The sequence below is a fragment of the Drosophila bipectinata genome, chromosome XR (genome assembly GCF_030179905.1).
Source record: "Drosophila bipectinata strain 14024-0381.07 chromosome XR, DbipHiC1v2, whole genome shotgun sequence".
Taxonomy (NCBI): domain Eukaryota; kingdom Metazoa; phylum Arthropoda; class Insecta; order Diptera; family Drosophilidae; genus Drosophila; species Drosophila bipectinata.
The window spans coordinates 14,594,880-14,603,528 of NC_091735.1; the positions used below are offsets into that span (position 1 = coordinate 14,594,880).

General features: G+C 36.2%; 1 long non-coding RNA gene across 1 annotated transcript; it reads left to right on the forward strand.

The window, feature by feature from the left end:
* The first annotated feature begins 2,651 nt into the window (after positions 1 to 2,651).
* On the forward strand, positions 2,652 to 3,232 carry LOC138925681 (uncharacterized). The gene is made up of 3 exons (XR_011441876.1): positions 2,652 to 2,768; positions 2,847 to 2,999; positions 3,063 to 3,232. It is a non-coding gene; the product is annotated as an uncharacterized lncRNA (long non-coding RNA).
* Positions 3,233 to 8,649: the final 5,417 nt, after the last annotated feature.

Here is an 8,649-nt window from a genome sequence, read left to right on the forward strand (position 1 = left end):
TTGGTGGAAGTTTTTTCTATTTTTTCGAAAAAGACTATGAATATATAAATATAAATATATAATATAACCCTAACGCTAGGCTAGGCTATAGCCCTCGCCGGAGAAAATATCTCACAGAAGTAGGAAGAGCTGCAAAGAGAGTGACCGGAAGAGAAAGTGATCTCCCCGTCTCTTACCTTAGCGTTGGCGTCATCAATCCGGACTTGTCGGATGGACCCCCCTGCCCCTATTAGGGCAGGCCTCGATGTTTTCTTACAGGTAAGACCTCGCGCACCTGATGAGCACCTTTATTTAACACTATGTTTCGCGCAGGTACCATTCACGTCCGTCCGCTTCGACCGCATGTGTGTATGTGTGTGTGTATTTATTTATATGTATGTGAATTTACCGGAAATGTGTGTGCGCAATGACCGACCAATCGACCGACCGACCAAGACGAACCGTAACGTTCAGCCAAATAGCTAGAATGGTTATAGCAGTGGTGCTCATCCCATTGCTCTTGCTGCTCATTTGTTTTTGCAAATGCTCATGCCTACCGAGTTGTGTGAGTCTGCTCACCATAAGATTCGTTGCACACGCCATAGGCATCGTTGGTCCCATTATAAGCAAAGGGCAATTACAAAAACAATTTTTCGTGTTTTCCCTATTGTCAATCCTTAATGATTAAGGCTTAATCAATCGTAATCCGAATGAATTTTGTTTTTGGAGTGCCGAAAACTTTTCACTGCAAGAAATTCATTCTTGTTTTTGTTTCTGCCAAAATGGTCGATCTGTAGCCATGAATTTGTTCTTCGCAGAACATTTTTTTTTTAAGTAAGAAGCTCTGCATATTTGTCATAGTATAATAATAAGCTGTTGTAAAATATGTAGGGCCTTTTTTTAATTACTGTAATAAAATTTTTTTTTTATTATATTGATATTTTTAAACCCCTTGTGAATGTTACTATAATTTTATTTTTCAGTGCAGCCACATGGATGGGAAAAAAATTCTCGCACCAATGTATTGGTGATTTTTTGCATTGGTATGGGACCTTGCTCTTCCGTATGCAGAGCTGCAGAATCATAAATAAAATTATGATTAGAAGGGAAAAAACTATGTATAATTACCATGGATTTTTATACCCTTGCAGAGGGTATTTTAATTTTGCAGTGAATTGCAGTGCATTGTGCCTTGCAGTGAAGGAGACATCTCCGACCCTATAAAGTATGTACAGTGGCTCGAAGCTTATTTCGTGCAAGAACAAAATAAAATTTTAATCAACATTGCTGCCAAATTAGAAAAGATTTTCAAAAAATTTAAACACAGTAATATAAATAAACTCTTTTTTAACTAATAGGAACAAAAAAAACTTACTAATCTACAAAAACAAAACAACTTTTCATACAAAACTAAAAAAAAAAGGCACTTTTGACGTCGAAGCTTATTTCGTGCAAACATTTTAAATTCAAAAAAAATATAAAAAGGGGACTTTTAAATCCCTTTTTTTATACCCTTGCAGAGGGTATTATAATTTTGGTCAAAAGTGTGCAACGCAGTGAAGGAGACATCTCCGACCCTATAAAGTATATATATTCTTGATGAGGATCACCTCCTGAGTTGATATGAGCATGTCCGTCTGTCCGTCTGTCCGTCTGTCTGTCCGTCTCTCTGTTTCTACGCGAACTAGTCTCTCAGTTATCGTCTATCGTCTTGAAACTTTGCACACACCCTTTTTTCCTTTGCACTCAGTATATAAGTCGGAACGGCCCGGATCGGCCGTTTATATCCTATAGCTGCCATATAACTGATTGATCGGAAATGGTATAACTTTGGTGTTTTTAGAGTTAGTTCAAGAGTTCAAATTTGACATGAGAGCTATTTTTGGCAAAACATTACGTCATGCCAAATTTTATAAGCATCGGCCGACTATATCCTATAGCTGCCAACTAACTGAACGATCGGAAATGACCCAACTTTCGTGTTTTTGAAGATAGAAAGCTGGAATTTAATACAGATTCTATTTTTAGTCAGTTGATCTAACCTACCAAATTTCATTAGGATCGGCCGACTATATCCCATAGCTGCCATATAACTGAACGATCGGAAATGAAACTTGGTAGAAATATCAACTTTCGTATTTTTGAAGATAGAAGTTTGGGACTTTTTTTTAGATTTTGTATTGTCATAAATTGGATTATATATTCCTATTCCCATAAGGATGGGCCAACTATATCCGATGTTTGCGATATATATCCGGTTTTAACAACAAGGGTATATAAACTTCGGCCCCGCCCGAAGTTAGCTTTCCTTTCTTGTTTTTTCTAAATACTAGTATTAGTATTCTAAAATATGCATATTTCATAAATATTGGAGCTGGTCACTCAAAACTAAACTTTTACCGCTACTTTTTGATCATGGCGCCGTGAACAACGATTGAGCAAAGGGAGTTAGTCCTAAAACATTTTAAGGATGGCAAAACCCAGCGCGCCATAGCCGAAATCGTGTGCCTAAGCCCCAGCACGGTACAATACATCATTCAACGATTTGTGAGGGAAAATCGTGTGGCAGACAAGGGCACCGAACAGTGTTGCCAACTCAGCTTTTTTCACGTCAAATCTGGCTTTTTTCAAAGTCTAAATGCGGGAAAAATTTGGGAATTGCGGGAAGCGGGAATTCTGGATTTTTTTTAAAACGCAGTTGGCTTTTTTCCGCTTTTTCTAAATTTAAGAAAAAAAATAAATACAAAAAATAACAATAGCGCGGTAACACCTACCAGTGGTGTATATATGTAAGTGGCAACATATCATATGTTCTTGTCGATTTTTGCCAATACAACCATTTACACAAATTTACACAATGCCAAAAGACTATAAGCAAAAGTGCAAATGCTATCGTTGCCATGGTGTAATCCAATCTCCAACGCTGAGATTGAGCGCGTATTCAGCCAGCTTAGCCTGGTAAAATCCAAGCTAAGAAACTCAATGAGCGTAAGCACGACTAACAGCATTCTTAGCATAAGGTAATATTTTATTGTAAGTAAAAAGATAAATCCAATTTTTATATCTTTTATTTTAATATACAGATATGGTTTACGAAGACTGGGAAAATTCTGCTATGAGTACGAAATTCCATTAAATTATCTTCGCATGATCGGAACAAACTTATCTTATGATAGCGAAACTAATGATAGTCGCAATGAATTGGACGACTTGTTAAATATTTTATAAATTACACAATTAAAGAAGATTAAAAACAAAAAAAATTTTTTGCGATTTTTTTGCGCTTTTTTCTTAATATTTTTAGCTTTTTTTTTGTTTCTCTCTAGTTAAAAACAGCTTTTTTTTTAATCAAAAGTTGGCAGCACTGGCACCGAACAAAATTTTCGACGACCACGAGGAGCGACGAATCGTAAGAAAAGTGAAGGAAAATCCGAAGCTATCGGCTCCGAAAATGCCGAGGTGGAGGAGGAAATGAGCAAAAAATGTTGCCCAGACACCATCCGCAACGTACTCCACAAACACCATTTATATGGTCGAGTAGATGAATGGTCGACCATTCATAAAGCATAGTACTTTGTTGACGAAAATCCGCTGTCCAACGAGTGACAGCTGTCAAACTCCATATAAAACAAGAAAGGAAAGCTAACTTCGGGCGGAGCCGAAGTTTATATACCCTTGCATTTAAAACCGGATATATATCGCAAACATCGGATATAGTTGGCCGATCCTTATGGGAATAGGAATATATAATCCAATTTATTACAATACAAAATCTAAAAAAAGTCCCAAACTTCTATCTTCAAAAATACGAAAGTTGATATTTCTACCAAATACCATTTCCGATCGTTCAGTTATATGGCAGCTATGGGATATAGTCGGCCGATCCTAATGAAATTTGGTAGGTTGGATCAACTGACCAAGAATTAAATCTGTACTAAGTTCCAGCTTTCTATCTTCAAAAACACGAAAGTTGGGTCATTTCCGATCGTTCAGTTATATGGCAGCTATAGGATATAGTCGGCCGATCCTTATGAAATTTGGCATGTCGTATTATTTTGCCAAAAATAGCTCTCATGTCAAATTTGAACTCTCTAACTCTAAAAACACCAAAGTTATACCATTTCCGATCAATCAGTTATATGGCAGCTATAGGATATAGTCGGCCGATCCGGGCCGTTCCGACTTATATACTGCGTGCAAAGGAAAGAAGGGTATGTGCAAAGTTTCAAGACGATAGCTTTAAAACTGAGAGACTAGTTCGCGTAGCAACAGACAGACGGACAGACAGACGGACAGACGGACAGACGGACATGCTCATATCAACTCAGGAGGTGATCCTCATCAAGAATATATATACTTTATAGGGTCGGAGATGTCTCCTTCACTGCGTTGCACACTTTTGACCAAAATTATAATACCCTCTGCAAGGGTATAAAAAACGGTGTAAAAAAGGAAAGAAGAAGAAATTTTTGCCTTCTAGATTTTGCGGGTACTGAGTTGACGAAAATTTTTGTTATCGATTTTAATCGTGTTGCCGGATCAAAAAAAATAAACAGCTGCTCTCGGGGAGTTAAAATAAATATTTGAATTTATTTTTATAGGTGTGACATGGTCGTCGGCCAAAAATAGTCGGCCCGATAAATTTTCGACGCGCCAGGACAAATTAAAATTAATTTTGCGGTCAAGACGAAGCCCATAATATGGGATTTGACCCACAAGGGGCATTTTAATGCCATAAAATGGCATTGAAATGATTTGTGATTGATTTTGATTTTGACCCAGTTTTCTATTTCTTAATCAGCTCCTTAGCGGCGAAATACATAAACAAAACACCAACATCCAATTGTTTTGAATTCATTTTGGCTAATTTGTTTTTTGTTTACAAACAACAGCTGTTCAGTATAACCTTATTTCTTCGAGAATAAAGTGCAAAATCGCTATCAGAATTTCAACAGCGGATTTTCGTCAACTCAATACTATGCTTAAGCAAAAAATATATGATTGAACGTGTTAAGTTCGTGAAGGAGATGGAAGTTCACCCTGGAACCTTCTGGAAAAATTCCCGTTGAAACCACAAAAAAATTAGTGGAATCAATGAGAAACCGTTTAAAAGCAGTTAAAAAACAAAAGGGAGGCCCAACCAAATATTAGTTTTAACAATTTTCATATTTTATAGTAGTTTTAAGTGTTTGCACGAAATAAGCTTCGACGCCAGAAGTGCCTTGTTTTTTTTAGTTTTTCATAAAAAGTTGTTTTGTTTTTGTAGATTAGTAAGTTTTTTTTGTTCCTATTAGTTAATAAAGAGTTTATTTATATTACTGTGTTTAAATTTTTTTGGTATCTCTTCTATTTTGGCAGCAATGTTGATTTAAAATTTTATTTTGTTCTTGCACGAAATAAGCTTTGAGCCACTGTATATATATTCTTGATCAGGATATGAGTTGATATGAGCATGTCCGTCTGTCTGTCTGTTTCTAAGCGAACTAGTCTCGACCGAACAGTGCACCTTTCCGCGCTGTACCGCCGTGGCGGTTCCTTTCCAATAAAGGAAAATATCATATATATGTACATATATTCAATGGTTGAATCATTTAATGTTGAGTATCGTTCCGGCAAGTATTAGAGCTGTAAAAACATCGATGTTTGAATACGTATCGATGTATTCAAACATCGATGTTTTTACAGCTGTTTTAAAATATTGATATTTCAAAACATCGATATATCGCGATATATCGTATTTTTTATGTAATAACAAAAAAAAAGCATTATAGTTATGTTTTTTCATTATTTATATTGTATTCCAAGAATATTTATTTATTTTAACTTAAATTGAAGCAGTATAGGAGATTAAGCTTTACGATTATCACATGTTATGATTTTTGCTGATAAAGAGTAGTTTATCAACAATTTTTCACTTAAGACAGCTCTTTCTATCCGACAATATTTCTCCAGCCTTACTAAATGTCCTTTCCGACACACACGAGGAAGCTTGAAAATTAAATAGTGTTTGGCGAGTTTTTGTAAAGCTGTCATACTTTCATTCTGCATCTAAATAAAATAATTATAATTATTAGTAAACGTTAATTCAAATTGCAAAACACTCACTTAACAATATGGAAGAGGTTCTTTATCTTCCGGTTTTGACTCTCATTGTATTGCCTTAAAACAGTGGTGGGCAAACTCTCATTTTACATAGCACGCGAGTATAGGGTAGGAAATTCTGCCGCAGCGCTGCCGGCACACTGACACACTGTCACTCACACTGAGCACTCTCAAATTTTTTTTAGAAGCTCTCTCATTTTTATTCATTTGACAGCCCAAACTAAAAATATAAATTTTTCCACTGAGAAAAATTTTCTCAGAAATTGGATTGGAAAAACTTTTCTTCATGGAGAATATAGATAGGGAAGCGTAGTTTTTTATTTTTTTAAGAAATGTTGCTAGCAAAGCTTTTTTTAAAATAAAATACTCAATTTTAGTGCCCATTCCAACTTTTGAATTAACGAAAAATGAAATAAAACAAGAAAGGAAAGTTTACTTCGGGCGGAGCCGAAGTTTATATACCCTTGCAGTTAAAACCGGATATACATCGCAGACATCGGATATAGTTGGCCGCTCCTTATGGGAATATGAATATATAATCCAATTTATTACAATACAAAATCTAAAAAAAGTCCCAAACTTCTATCTTCCGATCGTTCAGTTATATGGCAGCTATAAGATATAGTCGGCCGATCGTTATGAAATTTGTTTGGTTGGATCAACTGACCAAAAACAGAATCTGTATTAAATTCCGGCTTTCTATCTTCAAAAACACGAAAGTTGGGTCATTTCCGATCGTTCAGTTATATGGCAGCTATAGGATATAGTCGGCCGATCCTTATGAAATTTGGCATGACGTAATTGTTTGCCAAAAATAGCTCTCATGTCAAACTTGAACTCTCTAACTCTAAAAACACCAAAGTTATACCATTTCCGATCAATCAGTTATATGGCAGCTATATGATATAGTCGGCCGATCCGGGCCGTTCCGACTTATATACTTCGTGCAAAAGAAAGAGGGGTGTGTGCAAAGTTTCAAGACGATAACTTTAAAACTGAGAGACTAGTTCGCGTAGAAACAGACAGACGGACATGCTCATATCAACTCAGGAGGTGATCCTGATCAAGAATATATGCGTTGCACACTTTTGACCAAAATTATAATACCCTCTTGAAAAGTATAAAAATACGTTTTTTCGCTCAGTGAATTCTCTGCTCTCATTGTTTTTCTCTGCTACGCATACACTCAAATTTTAAACATGTGTTAGTTTTGCCCCCCACTGCCTTAAAAGGAAAATTGCGTCCACTCGACTTGATCGAATTTTTAAGTCGGACTTATTTTGAAGAGATGAAAATTTTATTTTTTTTGTTGAGGGTGTTTCAACTGGTGCAGTTGGATGATCTTTGGTAATTTGGAGCAGAACACTGAACACTTCATTTTCTAAAGCTATGGCTGCTTGATCTGCATTGAAAGTACTAAGAAATCCATCTCTCTTAAATCGCGGATCAATCAAGGTAGCAAGCGCTTTTCATAAGGCAACAATCTAACTTTAAATTTTTCCATCATATATAAGAAGGCATCCTTTACCTCTTGAGTTTTTAAACTAAGCATTGTAAATTTATTTTGCAACTCCCAAATAGTTCAACGACGATGTCACTGTGTTTGTAGCAGAAATTTGAAGTGTTGCTTCATGAAGAGGGGATAAAATTTCGGCCAAGTCCTCAAGTATTCCGATTTCATCAGCTGAGAATGGTTGCGGTGCTTTTGGTTTCATTTGTTAAAAGAATACGTTTTATCATAAAAAGTGCGATATTCCAGCGTGTTATAATTTCTTGAATCAAACTGTCAGGCTTCGTAACGTTTTGTGTAATTTTAAATTTTTCATTTGCGTTTGTGCTAGTTTTAAAAAATGTTACTTTGCGCTTGCACTTACTAAAAAGTTCCTGGAAACTTAAAAACTTTAACACATCCTGTGCCAGCAGGTTAATAGTGTTTGAAACACATGGGAGATTTTTTATTTTTTAATTTTCCCAGGCTTTTAACATTGTAGATTCTAAAATGTAGAATCATTATCTGTCGTTATATTCTCAATTTTATCGCTTATATTCCATTCTTCAAATATAGCACGCAATGTGTATATTAATAGCCGTGAAATATTAATAGTCCGAAATGAACATACAACATTCATAGAATTTAAAATTTAGAGACTTTAAATTAAAATTAGGGTCCACCGAAGTTTATTGCATGGCTAAATCATCCTTGGCTGGACATCAGTAGATGGTTTAACAGGGCGCAGATTCAATAGCCGCGCGGGGCTGGGTCATTCTCGGTTGAGTATCGTTGGCTAGCTCATCAACAACTTGGTTTAATGGGACAAAGTCAATGGCGCGGGGAATGGCTGGGTCATCTCGGGCTGTATCATCCTATAAAGAAAAAGGATATCATATAAATGCAATCAATAGTAGAGCCCTTATTAAATGGTACGCAAGTTCAACATCCTCAGCTAGGACAATCATGGCGCTAGGACTCAGCAAAGAGGGGCCACAAAGACTTCTTTCCTACCCCACAGGCATTCCAGCACCCTATACGAAGATTGCAAAAGGGCATTGGCCTCTGAGAAGTGGGGC